Source organism: Lepidochelys olivacea (genome assembly GCF_965140295.1).
Source record: "Lepidochelys olivacea isolate rLepOli2 genome assembly, chromosome: 4".
NCBI classification, from domain to species: Eukaryota; Metazoa; Chordata; order Testudines; family Cheloniidae; genus Lepidochelys; species Lepidochelys olivacea.
Window position 1 is genome coordinate 29,066,557 of NC_140414.1, and position 14,280 is coordinate 29,080,836.

At 37.9% G+C, this 14,280-nt stretch overlaps 1 protein-coding gene across 2 annotated transcripts in view; it reads left to right on the forward strand.

The window, feature by feature from the left end:
• Positions 1–14,280, forward strand: part of GRID2 (glutamate ionotropic receptor delta type subunit 2) — a 1,048,711-nt gene that overhangs the window by 245,865 nt on the left and 788,566 nt on the right. Inside the window, exon 1 of one of the 2 annotated variants that reach the window (XM_084626027.1) lies at positions 9,565–9,619. The exons of the other annotated variant lie outside the window; for it this stretch is intronic. The gene's annotated coding sequence lies outside the window, so the exon portion shown is untranslated. Of the gene's footprint in view, positions 1–9,564; positions 9,620–14,280 lie in introns of those variants that run through there. 2 annotated transcript variants of the gene reach the window in all.

Genomic DNA, 14,280 nt, shown 5'->3' on the forward strand with positions numbered 1-14,280 from the left:
AAATGGTTACATACCTAGTTGATAACTGTTGTTTGAGTTGTGTACTACTCCTCATGCTCCTCTATATCCGAATCATAGCAAATACTATCTTCTGGTGTGAAGGAACTGTGGGGATTTGGGGCAGCTCCACCTTCTTTATACCTTTTGGCTAGTATCATGAGTGTGCGGAGGATGCATGTTCCAGCCCACTAGATATGGGAAAAGATCTCTGGCTTTGGTGCGTTCCTGAGCAGTCACCAAATGTGGAATGGACATATGTAACACAAGAAGTTACTGAACAGGTATGCAGTGTGGGGTGGGGTGGTTGGGTTTTTTTTGGGGGGGGGGTGGGCTGGTTTTTTTTGCTGCCCTTAATATATTACCATAAAAAAAAAATCAAGAAGCATCCTCCAACATAAAAATCTTTATTCCTGACTCCACTCCATTCCTGCTCTTTCTTGGTATTAACCTCTGCCCCCTCTCCGCTCCCCCTGCAACCGCCCCAGCCCTGCACACTAATTCTTGCATACCACTGATGATGCTCTTTCCCTTGATACAGCAGCACACCATGCAGAATCAGTTTCCACGTGCAAGGTGATGTAACAGTTCTGTACAATCTGTGCTGCACTCTGGCCTGATGGTATTAGAAGTAATCATGGCATTCTTTTTCCTTTTAAAACAAGGGAGCCATGTAATGACAAGCTTTCTGATTTAAATAATATAAAAGGTTTTTCTTTTTTCTTTTTTTTTTTTGAATAATGATTTTCATAAGTGAAGACAGAGTAGTCCTTTGGTCTTGTACCTGGCTTTCGAGGAAACAGTGAATGTCCATTATGTAGCTTGATTATTTCTTTGAAATGTTCTGTATACTGTGCACTGCCAAGATAATAATTTAGCAGCTTGTCATTTAAATCTACATATCTTACTGTGATATTAAGTGCATTTAAAATGCCTTCTAATTTATTTTTTACTTAGTCCACTTAATAAAATAGCAATAATGTCCTTTCAAGTGAAGGTTATGGAAGGAAAATTGCTCCTATTTTAAAAATATACTTCTCAATTTTCTGTATCATTTATTGCACTGCAGAAGTCATTTACCCTCTGGAATGTTCCCTTAAATTAAAATGGTTGCTTAATTTCTTTAAAAAAACACTTGAGATCGGACAGGTTCTTTATAACTTTATATGAAGTTAATTGCCTCACTCATACACGAAGCAGTAAATTTCACACTTAACACATCTTTGTTGATAACTGTTCTTGACTTTGATGTTGGGAAAGCTTGTTTCCGCAGCCTTTGGGGAGAAGTCAGAGCAATAGGAAAGGATTACAATGATAAGAGTTACCTGCTAAGTTGTATACTATGTTGCTTTCTGAGTTACAGTATCTTGTCCCAAAGTTGAAAGGCACAAAATGAGTTACACCTAGCATGAGACTTAAATGGCAATAAGAAGGGTTTTTTAAATACCTTAGGAGCAAGATAGAGAAGAAGGAAAGTATAAGCCCTCTACTTAGGGGGAAGAAGAGCTGCTAATGGACTACATCAAGAAAGCTGGGGTGTTCAATGACTTTTTTTGCTTCAGTCTTGACTAAAAAGTTTAATAGTGACCAGATACTCAAAACAATCAATGTTAACAACAGGCGGGAAGAAATGCAAGCCAAAATAGAGGAAGAACAGGTTAAAGAATATAGAAATATAGACTAGTCAGCCTAACTTTGATACCTGGAAAGTTACTGGAACAAATTATTAAACAATCACTTAGTAAGCACCTAGAAAATAAGTTATAAGTAATAGCCAGCATTGATTTGTCAAGAAAAATCTTGGCAAACGAACCTAACTTCCTCTTTTGACAATGTTATTGGCAAGGCAGATAGGAGGGAAGCTGTAGACGTGATATCTTCATTTGAGTAAGGCTTTTGACACAGTCCCACATGATATTCTCATAAGAATAGTTGGGAAATGTGTTCCAGATGAAATTACTATAAGGAGGATAGTTGAAAGACCATATTCAATGTTCACTGTTACATCCCCCCCAGTTTAGCTAGTGATCGGAGAGGGAGATGTTTAGAGGACTTTCCTGCACCACCCCTTAAAAAAAAATCTTGTCTAAGAGGCAGAGTATTTCTCCTTGAGTTGTAATATTTGTGTCCTCTCTGAAACAGAGCCTTTCTTTGGCAGACTACCTTTGTTGGAATGTAAACACTTAATACATCAGTACAGTGCTTTCTCTTTGTCTCCTCTTAAATGGTAATACTACCTGCAGGGCAACTGAAATTTTCAACTGGTACTAACTGAGTATCAACAGAATGTGTATTTACTTGGGAAATAATGAGCATATTTTTAGTGTTAGAGGTCACATAAAAACCGATTGTAGTGGGAAAGCTCTGACTTTCACAAATTGTTATCTAGAGTGTCTGGAGTCATTTCCTTGTCCGCACACTGCACGGTCTCTTCAGCTGCCATGTGGTCATTTCCAGCCACAGGGTATTAGGCCGCTGAAACTAGAAACTAAATCTGTGGGGAAAGTTAGTGTTTGTTGTATTTGATCGTGTGATTATAGTGCCCAAGTCCTCATGAAGAAAAATGGGCAGGGGATAAAAAGAGTTTGGATATAATTTTGCAATATGGATATGGGACGTCAGGAAGGAAATGAACATTTTTAAAAAAAAGGGGGATGTGGGAGGGGAACTTGAAGAATGCTGAGGTTCCCTGAATGAAAACGGCACAATAATTTCACCTTGAACACTGCAGCATCAAAATCTATCATGTATTTCTGGTTCCTGATTAAATTAACATAACTTATAAAGGCAGGTTTCTGGTGAAAATGCTTGTGATTACAGATTTCTGCAACATTTGCTTAAAACTCATTGCATTGATTAATATTACTGCCAGTAAAATAATTTACTAGAATATTAGCTGAAAGGAAACAAGTTGGGGTTCAAATAGTATAAAATGAATTTGGTTTGAAAATTCAGATGAGTATTCACAAAAATGATTTTTGTGGTATTTGCTCAGCTTGTTCTTGATTCCAGCCTATTTGGTCCTTTTCCAGGCAAGCTGGATGGTGTCTCTGTGGTGCCTGGTTGTGATACTCCCACATCCTGTTTGTTGTTACGAGCGAGTAAGGATGGTTTTGGACTTAAAAGCACAAGACTGAGACTCAGGAAAACTGTTGTCTTCAACTATCCCACAGACTTCCTGTGTGTCCTTTTACAGTGCTCCCTACCCCTAGTCTTCTCTTTTTTTGTTTTTGTTGTCATACTTTGTCTTCCTCATCCATCTTTCTCAGTGTTGCTATTCTCACTGTTCTGTTGGACATGAAACCCAGTGTGTTGTTTCTAATGTACTTTCCAAGTGTATGGTTCACTCCACAGTGTTCTCTAGCTACCTCTTGGTTTGGTGTTTCTGTTTACTAGTTTCTTTTTAATCATCTCTTTCCCACCTTTGGAATAGACGCATCTAATCCTGTAGAGCAAATAAATTGAGTTGCTAGTAGCTGTTGAGTCAGAAAAGAGATGTAAAAATTACTAAATTATCATGTACCTTGTCAATTTCCTTAAACTATTTCTAAGGAAAATATACCTTCATGATATCAGTGGCGATCTACTTTTATCCTGTGGTGTGATATCCCTCCTCCCGCTACTTCATATTGGAAAATTCTTTCATTGAAAGAAATATTTCTATTTTTTTGTTGTTTTTGTTTTACTGATGACAAACTTGTTAGGCAAATCTCTTCTGCAGTAAACAAATCCAAAGTGGAGTAAGTTCTGAGCCCTGTTTCAATACATTTTAAAAGGGAAGGAACTATTGCAAATGTAAATATCAATAATTAAAGTAAAATGCCGGTGAAAGAATAGATTTGTAATTTACTTCAAATTATTAAAGTGATTATGCTGCTGCTTTTGCATTTTTGTTATTACCGTGAAATTGTTTATATCACAGTCCCAAATTAGCAGTAATAACAAAGGCTAGATGTGATACTTATTACCATTCTAGTAAACTGTTATGTTTTCATAATTATAGCCAAGTGGAGTAGTTAAGCTTTTTCTCCCATCCGTATATGGCTTACAAACAAAACAATAGTACTTGGAGGATAATGAAATTTGAAAAACATTCGGTGCATGCTGGCTGGGGAAAAGTGCAAGATTTACACATTACGATGTGTTTTCTAAATTGCAAATAGTTTTCATTCCTACCCTATTTGACTGGGCCTCCCTTCTTTGTGGCTGGTGTCATCTATGTGCACCCCCTTCCCGAGTACATATACTGCCACCCAGCTCTGAAGGCAGAACGGAGAGCAGCAGCTGCTGGCTGAGTACCCAGCTCTGAAGGCAGCACTGAGCCCGCAGCAGCACAGAAGTGAGGTTGGCAATGTGAAAAATCAATATAACTTTTCACAGCAGAGTTAGCACCTCATTGCCTCCCTTGGGTAGTCCACCTCATAGTTTGAGAACCATTGATCTATTCTAATATAATGCTAATGATACTAGTCTGAAATTACCTTAGTAATACTCATTTGTGCGGATTGCTGGCACCTACTATATAAACGCTAGCCTAAGGTCAACTGAAGCACTGTGAGCACCCACTCTCCTCATCTTCAGGGTTTCTTCCTGGAGCAAACTTTAACTGCCTCTTTTCAGGCAGCCTTAAGTCCGCCTGTTGTTACTAGAGTTGCAAAGGGAGTTTAGACTGGGCTGTGGATCTGGCCCATTGTTTGTGAAGTTCTTTGAGATCCTTGGGGATGAAAGATATGATATAAATGTATTAGTACTACAGTAATTTCACATTTCTAAAAACTATTGTGCTTAAAGGCCCATGTGGCAAAATGTGGATGTGGCTCAGAAATACTCCAAAGTTTGTTTGAATATGTTTTAAGCCAAAGAAATTAATATGCAGACTTTCCAGACGTTTGAAGGCTGTACATGTGAAGTCTTTTGTTCAGGCCCTTGCTGCACATCATATTCATTATATACTTAAACCCTTACCTTAAAGCCCAATTTAATGTCAATGCTTCACAAAACAAGGTGATGCTTCTTTAAATATATGGTGATATAACTACATGTTTTAAAAAGATTAAGGGTCACGTTTTTGCCTGATGTATATACCATGCAATCCCATTGAAGTCACAGTGAGGTCAGTGATATTGTGCAATAAGCTGTCAGTATAAGCATGGTAATGGAGCCACATAATTAATAGTCTTATGCATGTACAGCTGCTGATGTGCACAATCTAACAGGCATCCTGCACCACTGAAATATAGCTGATTCACCAACTGAAAAGTCATTCCCACATTGTCCCGGCCCACAATCCTGTGTAACTCATGCCACAGTGGACAACAGCAGACTGAATACCCTGCACACCTTCCCTCTGTTCCATACATTGGATGGCCCACATACCAAAATTCTTGGATACAACTGATTGGCCCGAAGGTGGCCCCTGAGGTGCAGTAAAGAGAAAACTGACCCTATAAAAGTTAAGATCGTGTGGAAGACAAATGTTCTTTCTTATACCAATCCAGAAGATATCTGAAGCTACATGCCCCTCCCTTCCCAGGCCATCCAGATGGAGAAGAGGTGAAAAACTTGAGTCATGGTTCATGCCACCAGGGCCAGTCTGCAATAAGCTAAGAGAACCCTCATGTGTTAAGCTATATTATGAGCTCCAACCGCTTGGTTCCACTTACTGACCACCCTGTGAGTTAGACATCCTAGGAAATGAAGCAGAAGAAATTCCAACTTTCTTTAACTTAGTACAAGGGCTGCCTTGAAGCTCCAGTATTTCATTAGCATGGGGGAAAAGTGAAATCATGAATGAATGTGTATGCGTTGATAGATACATTGCATCATGAATGGTTGGTTTCCTATCCTAAGTGAAACCAAACTGTTATCAAATGACATTAGATTCTCTAGAGTTAAAAAGGTCTAATTTAAAGCTGCTATTGAAAATGATTTAACCATCACTTCTGTGTTAACTATTTAAAAGAATTCTGTGCTATTGTGTGAAGGAGGTGAAGAAAAACTAGTGACAACATAGCACATATCCACAGTAGAATTTAAGGAAGAAACATTACATAGATGTTGCTGAACAGCATCCTAATAATTGTACTTCCTTAAAGAGAACTAAGATTGTGGCCTGCCTTGAGCTATTTTGCTTGGCAAGGGTCTAAGATTAGAATGGACAATTACTCCGAAACTGTTTTGAGATTCTCCCACTGCAGGATTAACAAACATAATTTTTTGGGTCACCTTCATAATTTGATTTAACCACATGCTGTATTGATTTATTAATTGGGTAATCTAAACCTATGTATTACATTTGATTATTTTTATTTTATCATTGTATTGTTGCTTTTAGTTAGCTCAGTGATATTTTATTTAGTTTTATATTTGCTTGCTCTTTTTATTCATAAAATCTAAAGTATGGAAGATAGGTTATTCTGCCAAAATTGCAACAAGTTCACAAAAACTCTCCCCAAGAACACACGTAAATTTTGCAAGGTATCTCAGAGCCCCTTGGCTCTGTCCCTAAATTAACACCTATGTCCCTCTCAGTTGCGTGTGCCCCTTCACAGACTGTCAATGCCACCCCTGAGTTGCTGCCCTCCCTTTCCCAGAGCCTGAATGTACTGTCTGCAGAACATTCCTACCTCCTGATACCCCAGAAGCAAGGATTTAAGCTTGAGTCTGAATCACTGATCCCTTTTTGTGGTGGTGGTGAGTTTTGTTCCCAACTCTAGTCTGTTGTTGACAGGTAGCCCATAGTGCTGCCATGAGATGAAGAAGGCAGTCACACAGACCTTTTAAATGCTTCTTTCAGTGAAGATTTTAATCAATAACTAACACTTATTTAGCTTATCCAGTGCTTTAAGGGGATTGAATTTGCATTCAGCAGCAAAGCACTTCAGTGGTCCTGTAGGAGTTAATCCTGTAGCACCATTGCAAACAATGGTGCTTTTCCTAAAGGTGTGCTTCCGCCATGAAGCAGAGTTGAACGTATAAGGTGGAATTTTCAAAAGAACCCAAGTGACTTCAATATCACTGGGACTTGTGCTCCTAAGTCCCAAACATATTACATAATAGCCTAGAGAATAAAGTTCTGCCAGGGTGGAAAAATATGGTCTAGATGATGTTTTGCTTAGCTGTATTCCCAATACACAAGCTCAGTGTGTATGAACTGGTAAATAACACATACTGCTGAATTTATTTGTTTGTTGCAATAGTTTGTTTTATGAAAGGAAGAGAACATGTTTGAAATATAAGAGCTAATAACTATGGCTACAGTCTTGCAGAGGGATTCCCAATCATAGACTCTGGTAACCCTGGAGAGTCCCACTGAAGTCCAGTGGCCATGGTCAACGCTACACTTACGCAGAACTAGTTTGAAGTCTATAAAGATCAATGCTTTAAAATTATTTTAAAATATTTATGTAAATTCACCAGCTGCTGACTTCAGCCTGTGCTGCTGAGCTGCACCCAATTTTAGGGGTGGGAAATGTGGGAGTGGCATAATGTGGAACATAGTATTGGGGAGAAGTGAACTGGGAAAGACAGGAACTGGGTGTAAAGCACGGGGTGGTAGGAAGCTGTGCTGTTGACTCTTAAAAAAAGACACAAAGTAGATTGATGGAGTGGGGAATAGAAGACAGGATATAAGGCAAAGTTAAGTTTGTGTGAGTGGTGTGATAATAAAGATAGCTTTATTGGTGAATTCAATAACTACAACAAAACCTCAAATTCAGCTTAAGGTTTCTCCCCAAGCTTGACTATCATTAGTGTTTAGCCTACGCTTTTTTCCCTCAGTCCCTCGTGTGTCTGCATCCAGAGAGACTCTAACCCCATTTCAACCCTTGTTGGAGCTAACAGGATCCAGCTGCCAGCATGAGTTAGAAGAAGTTATCATATGTCTTATTGCATGGTTCTAGCAGTTAGTTCAGGGTGAATCAAAGAGAGAGGTCTGCATTTGGATGTAGGGTCCTAGAACCTGCCATCCTTTTATAGCATCCTTGCTAGTAATCAGAGCAGAGAAACCAAGTGTTTGGAGCCTAGAGGTGCAATTAGGGTTGAATCTCATTGAAGCAAGGTGTTTTGTAAAACTTGCAATGGCATTGTCCATATGGTAGTAGTTCTACAGATAAATAGGAGACTCCAGTTTCTAGTCAAGCCAGGGACTTAAGTGAGGTGTATTGAATTTCCCTTAGGAAATCAATACATTACTAATTTTTCCCCCAGTGTCTTTTTAATTGGAAATAAAATTAAAAGTGAAGTAATTCTTACCACTGAATGATTGCTTTCAGATAATCCTGCCTATACTGCATTAGTGATGTAAAGTACAGAGATTGGTTTTTTTCTGTGCTGTAGTGAATTGAATTACTAGAATGTCATGAAAATGTAAGAACACACACTTAAGAACTTTTTTCCTTCTTCGTGCATTTTTGCATGTTATATCATAGATTGTGATGGAAGGTAACCTGCAAGTCAGACAGAACCTCAGATAACTCTTAATTCTCAAAGATTCCTTGAAATTAATAAAAAAATTTAAAAGATTGTGAGAGTGACTGAGAAATCTGGCCTATATTAGGCCCAGGATGTGGCAAGTTATTTCAGGAAATTAATTTTGGACTGTAACATGAATGTCCAAGTCGAAATGAAGACAAACAAACAAATTAAAAACAAAACAAAACAACGGATTTGGTCATTTTCAGTTGGAAAAAGTCATTTTTGTTTGACTGAATGCTGAACTTCTGGAGATAAGCAAGAATGTACAGTCTGCTGTCAGATTGCCTTCAGTAATTGTGTGCGTTCTCTAGGAAAGATGTACAATGCATCAGTATGGGTCGATTGCAAGGGAATAAAGATTAATTAAATATTACTACAGAGCATCTCTTCCAAGCTGAAATTTGATTTTAGCTGTCACTTGTTTATGTAACAATAAATGTGGGTACGTGTTACCAAACATGAGAAACAAGATGTCTGTTTTGTTTATGGAGTCGCTGGCTTCTGTTCACCTTGTTTTACCTTTGTCAAGTACTTGGATTAGACTTCCACAGAGTACTCTCTTCTCCTTTATCACTGAAAAGCACCACTAATCACTCAGAATAGTCTGCTAGCTAGCTCATTCTATATATGCAGAATAATAGACTTAGGCATGATAATCAGAGGTGCTGACTGCCTGCAGGTCTCATTGACTTCAACATCTACTTCTAGTTGACCACTTCATAAAATCAGAACCTATGACTGATTTCTATTTCAAGACAGTTGTCACCAACCCACCCTTAGCCCACTGTGTATATCCATAAAAACAATGTACACATTAGGAGGATTATGTGATTAACTTTTGTGCCATGTTCTCTGCAAAGCTTCAGTATTTAAAGTGTGCTAAGCAGTAACTGTGTTATGTATTAACTGTTCTAACAATAGGATGAACGTTGTCTGTTGCCTCTGAAACCTCATGTATTCTGGAAAGCAAAGCAGGTCATACCTGTTAATAAAATGTGACAGACAACATGGGACCTAAGTCCAAGCCTATTTTTACCTTCTCTGCAGACTGAATGTTGGTGTCCTACGTGATTAACAGAGGGAGAGAGATAAGCTCTTGTGAGTTCATGCTAGCAGTGCTCTGTGGCAATTCAGAATAATACACCGAGTGAGTATTGCTTATTCCATTATATGGTAGCACTTGCAAACTTTTTTTTTTAGTTACATGAAAAAACAACTGAGGAATGGGGAGTGGTAGGTGTCATGGAAATTATTCCCATCTTACCCTAGAATGTCAGTTTGAGACAGTGCACTCAGAGAATCTGCAGCTAAATGAATGCACTCTTCTGTAAGAAGCAGTCGAAGGCAGTATTTTTTTTTTTAAGACTAATAAATCCTCCTTAAGGAATCGGTGCTTGAGGAATTAATGCTGTATGACACACTGCACGATACATACAGGCAGATATTGTCCTTGCACAAGGAACTTCCTACATATATTAGACAAGGGAATAGACAAACAATGCCTCACGAGGTGATAGTCAAATACAAGGTAGTGCATTCAGGAGTTTTAAAATCAGCATTATGAGTTGTTTTCCTTGTAAATTGTCAAAAGGCTACATGAAAGAAATCCATCTTAAGGATGGGACTTGAATGGATAATAAAGTGAGGAGAGGATTGTTTTAAACTGTGCTTAGTGCAAGAGAACTCTGAAATAGAGTTAAGCTTTTTACAGTGTAAGAGAAGAATGTATAAAAGTCACAAATATCGTTCCTCAAGTCATCACACGAACCTGCAGAGGGACTGCCATTGTCTAATAGAATTCTCTTGTGCTGGTTCACAAAATAGGTGTTAAGGATAGTTTCTGAAGAGCACTTTTAACTCTATCAAATCCTATCGAACATTTTCCAGATGGGATTATTTGATGGGGAAAAAAAAGCCCAGTCTGAGATAAGTATTTATTCACAATGAATTATTGGACCACTGTTAGTTTCAAGGTACTAAACCTTTGTGTTGATGAAGGAGGTTGAGCTTTCTGAGGACAATTGCTAACCAAATCTCATTATTAGCCCTAGATGTAGCTGGTAAGGGAACATGAAGGTGACATGGTGCGTATGTATTGTTTTAAAACATTTCATCACATTGTTCATCAAATACATCTTGAAAAATCGTATGGGATTGAATAGTGAGAAAAGAGTTCTAATAGAAACTACTTTAAAAATCTATACTGTCAAAGAATGACAACCCCTTCATAGGTTTTATGACCCTTCCTATAGAACTCTATAGAAGGGATATAATCCTCAAGCAAAACTATATAGAATTTTTTGAGTAAGGGATTATTTGTGAGAAGTATTAATTATGTGAATGGTTCTATTTAAAACACCTTTATCTGTCTAGTGCTGTCACTAGCAGAAATCTCAATCAAAACATATTACCGCATTTTTAAACAAAACCAAACTTGAAATGTGTTGTGGAACATCTGTGAAGGAAATGATTACATGGCCTCACTCTATAGGAGTTAAATTTAGTTGGGGTGGGGGACTGTCCAATAGTGCATATATTTCTCTGAATTGCATTCAGTGATAACTTTGCCAAAATGTCTTGCCTTTCTGCATTAGGGATACTTTCTAAAAATCTGCCATCATTGTGAAAACTGGTTCAGCTCCATCAAGTTTAACAATACTGAGATCACTAGTCTAAATGGCCCATTGGCTGCTCACAGGTATTTTTAATAGCCTTTCAGTTAGACTAGCTCTGAGCAAGAGTACATGTCTTTTTGATAAAAACACGAGCAGCTGCTGGCAGCCCATCCACATGAGGGTGTCCAGTGTTGAAAATGTTTAGAAAATGCGTGTAGACAGGGATTCTCTCTTGGACCTTCATTGCATTGGCAATTACAAGACCTTTGAAACTAGTGCTGAGATTAACAAGAGTGAAGGAGCTGTCGTCATTATTGTCTTGGGGATATAATGTGACCATATCCATTTCCTAAAGGCACATATTAGATGCATCAGAACTCTAGTGATGTTTCACTTTGCCAATTGGTATATAGGTTTGGAAATTTCTAAGCACAATGGTTGAACTTTTAAAAAAATTCTGTTGGCAGGAAAGTTGAGTTCTACCTGTAAACCTCATATGTATAGGAAATAGCTCAAACTGTCAAAAACTTTGGAATAGGTAGAAACGGTATTTTATGGTATACATATGTTGAAGGAAGAAGAAAAAGGAAAAACAATGTTGACTGTTAAAGCCTAATCACGTTGTTCCTAGAGGAGAAATAACTGATACATTATAGATCTGAATTGCAAGTTGAGGGCTTAAAGTTCAATTAACTCCTGTCTACTGGGATACTTGATTTTTTTTTTCATTAGATTCAAGTTGTAAAATTGGCACATCAGAAAACCAAATAACTTTTACTTGAACTGTGAGATATGTGACACCCAAGAAAGGATTGATCAGCTTTGAATTACTGCTAGGTGGTAATGTCAGGACTTTAAGGGTATAATCACCTCATAAGATTCTCATACAGTACTTTCTTGTGTTTCATTGATTAAGTGTGTTGTCACACAGTGTCCTTCGGGGAGACTTGCATGGGTTTAGTTATGAAATAATCTAGCATGTTCTCTGTCTTGACTGTCCTCTGTTAATAAATCTATTACCGTTTCCCCCCCCCCAAGACATTTTTAATCTACACTTATTCCAAGCACAACATTTGCTCAGATACTTCAGTTTTTCTATCTCATTTTCTCATGGAGGTTGTAGTTTTTCACAATACTGTATCACATCTTTAGAATTTGTCCATAGCAGAATGAAATGGTTGTGTACTTTAAGAGGTGGAGTGGTTTCAGGTGAACAGTATAAAATGTTCATGTCATTCCTAATAGTTCCAAATTTCTGAGAATTTTTTTGTTTTGTCTTGTACAAGAGCATCTAATCTCATCTAATCAAAGGACAAGGTGATTATTTCCATACCTTGTGTGGGAGGCTGCATTATTCACAGATTTAGACTCTCAATCTATCAAAAGTTGTAGACACACAAAGGTGGGCTTGAATGGCAATGCATTATGCAAACGATAAAGGAATTATGACATTTAAATTATCTAATACAGTGAAAATTGAACAAAACATGGCATGCAATTGGATAAAATACTAACTTTCAACTATAGGGGGGTTATAATTTATGTATTAGTTTAAGGCTTGAAGTGATCTGTGTTTGGTTGTCTTAGCTTTGCTCTAAGATGAGCTAGTTAGTCCCAACAAAAAACAAATCCCCATCGAATTATATTTGAAAACAGTTTTCTATAATTAGAAGCCCTTTGATCATGAGATGTGAAATAAAACAGTATAGAAGTTGAAGTTGTATTATTAATTTAAGGGAAGAGGCTGGACTTTGCTAGCCATTACTTTGTCACTGTAGTGTGAGCAGTACTGAGAAATCTACAGTGAGAATCCTGATATGGTTATAAGCCTACATAGTTGTCGAAATCTTTTAATTAAACATACGCTAGTTTGTTTTGAAAAATTGTACTGATTCACAAAATAAAATATTCCACAACAAAGAAACTGTGTTTTTAATGAAAATGTCATCATTTTGATGCCAACTATTTAAAAATAGTTTTATTCATGTTATAAGACATAAAGTTATCTCTAACACCAACATTTTAAATTCTTAGGCTTTTGGTTGAAGACTCTCAGGCTTAGAGCTCTATGAGCTACTTGAAACAGTAAAATTAAGCATTAGCGTGTTTGCAGGATCATGGTCAAGATAACCAAACAAGTTTTTCTGTGGCATTCTCCCTTTCATGTAGTAACCTCTCCGTCCCTTCTCCTGATTAATTAGTGCTTTCTGCTGCACTACACATCTGTGTGTGTGTGAGAGAGAGAGAGAGAGAATTGACTAAATGACTTGTCACAGTTCCTGCCAGACCCATATTTCTATGATTTATCATCTCAGGAACTATCAGTGGAATTTGTTCACTTTTCATTAGTGCAATGCTACATGATGCTGTCTGAACTTGCATAGAATCATAGGACTGGAAGGGACCTCGAGAGGTCATCTAGTCCAGTCCCCTGCACTCATGGAAGGACTAAGTATTATCTAGACCATCCCTGACAGGTGTGTGTTTAATCTGATCTTAACCACCCTGGCAGTTTGGAAGTTTTTCCTAATGTCCAACCTAAACCTCCATTGCTGCAATTTAAACTCATGGCTTCTTGTCCAATCCTCAGAGATTAAGAACAATTTTTCTCCCTCCTTGAAACAACCTTTTGTGTACTTGAAAACTGTTACCATGTCCCCTCTCAGTCTTTTCTTTTCTAGACTTAACAAACCCAATGTTTTCAATCTTCCCTCATAGGTCATGTTTTCTAGACTGTTAATCATTTTTGTTGCTTTTCTCGGGACTTTCTCTAATTTGTCTGCATCTTTCCTGAAATGTGGCACCCAGAACTGGAAACAATTACTCCCAGTTGAGACCTAATCAGCATGGAGTAGAGCGGAAGAATTACTTGTGTTGTCTTGCTTACAACGCTCCTGCTAATATAGGGGTTTTCAAACTGGGGGTCCCTGTTTTGCCTCCAGTGTTTATAATGGTGCTAAATAGAAAAAATGTGTTTTTAATTTATGTGGGGGTTCACACTCAGAGGCTTGCTATGTGAAAGGGGTCACCAGTACAAAAGGTTGACAACCAGTAATACATCCCAGAATGATGTTCGCTTTTTTTGTAACATCATTACACTGTTGACTCTCATTTAGCTTGTGATCCACTATGACCCCCAGATCCCTTCCGCAGTACTCCTTCCTAGGCCATCATTCCCATTTTGTATACGTGC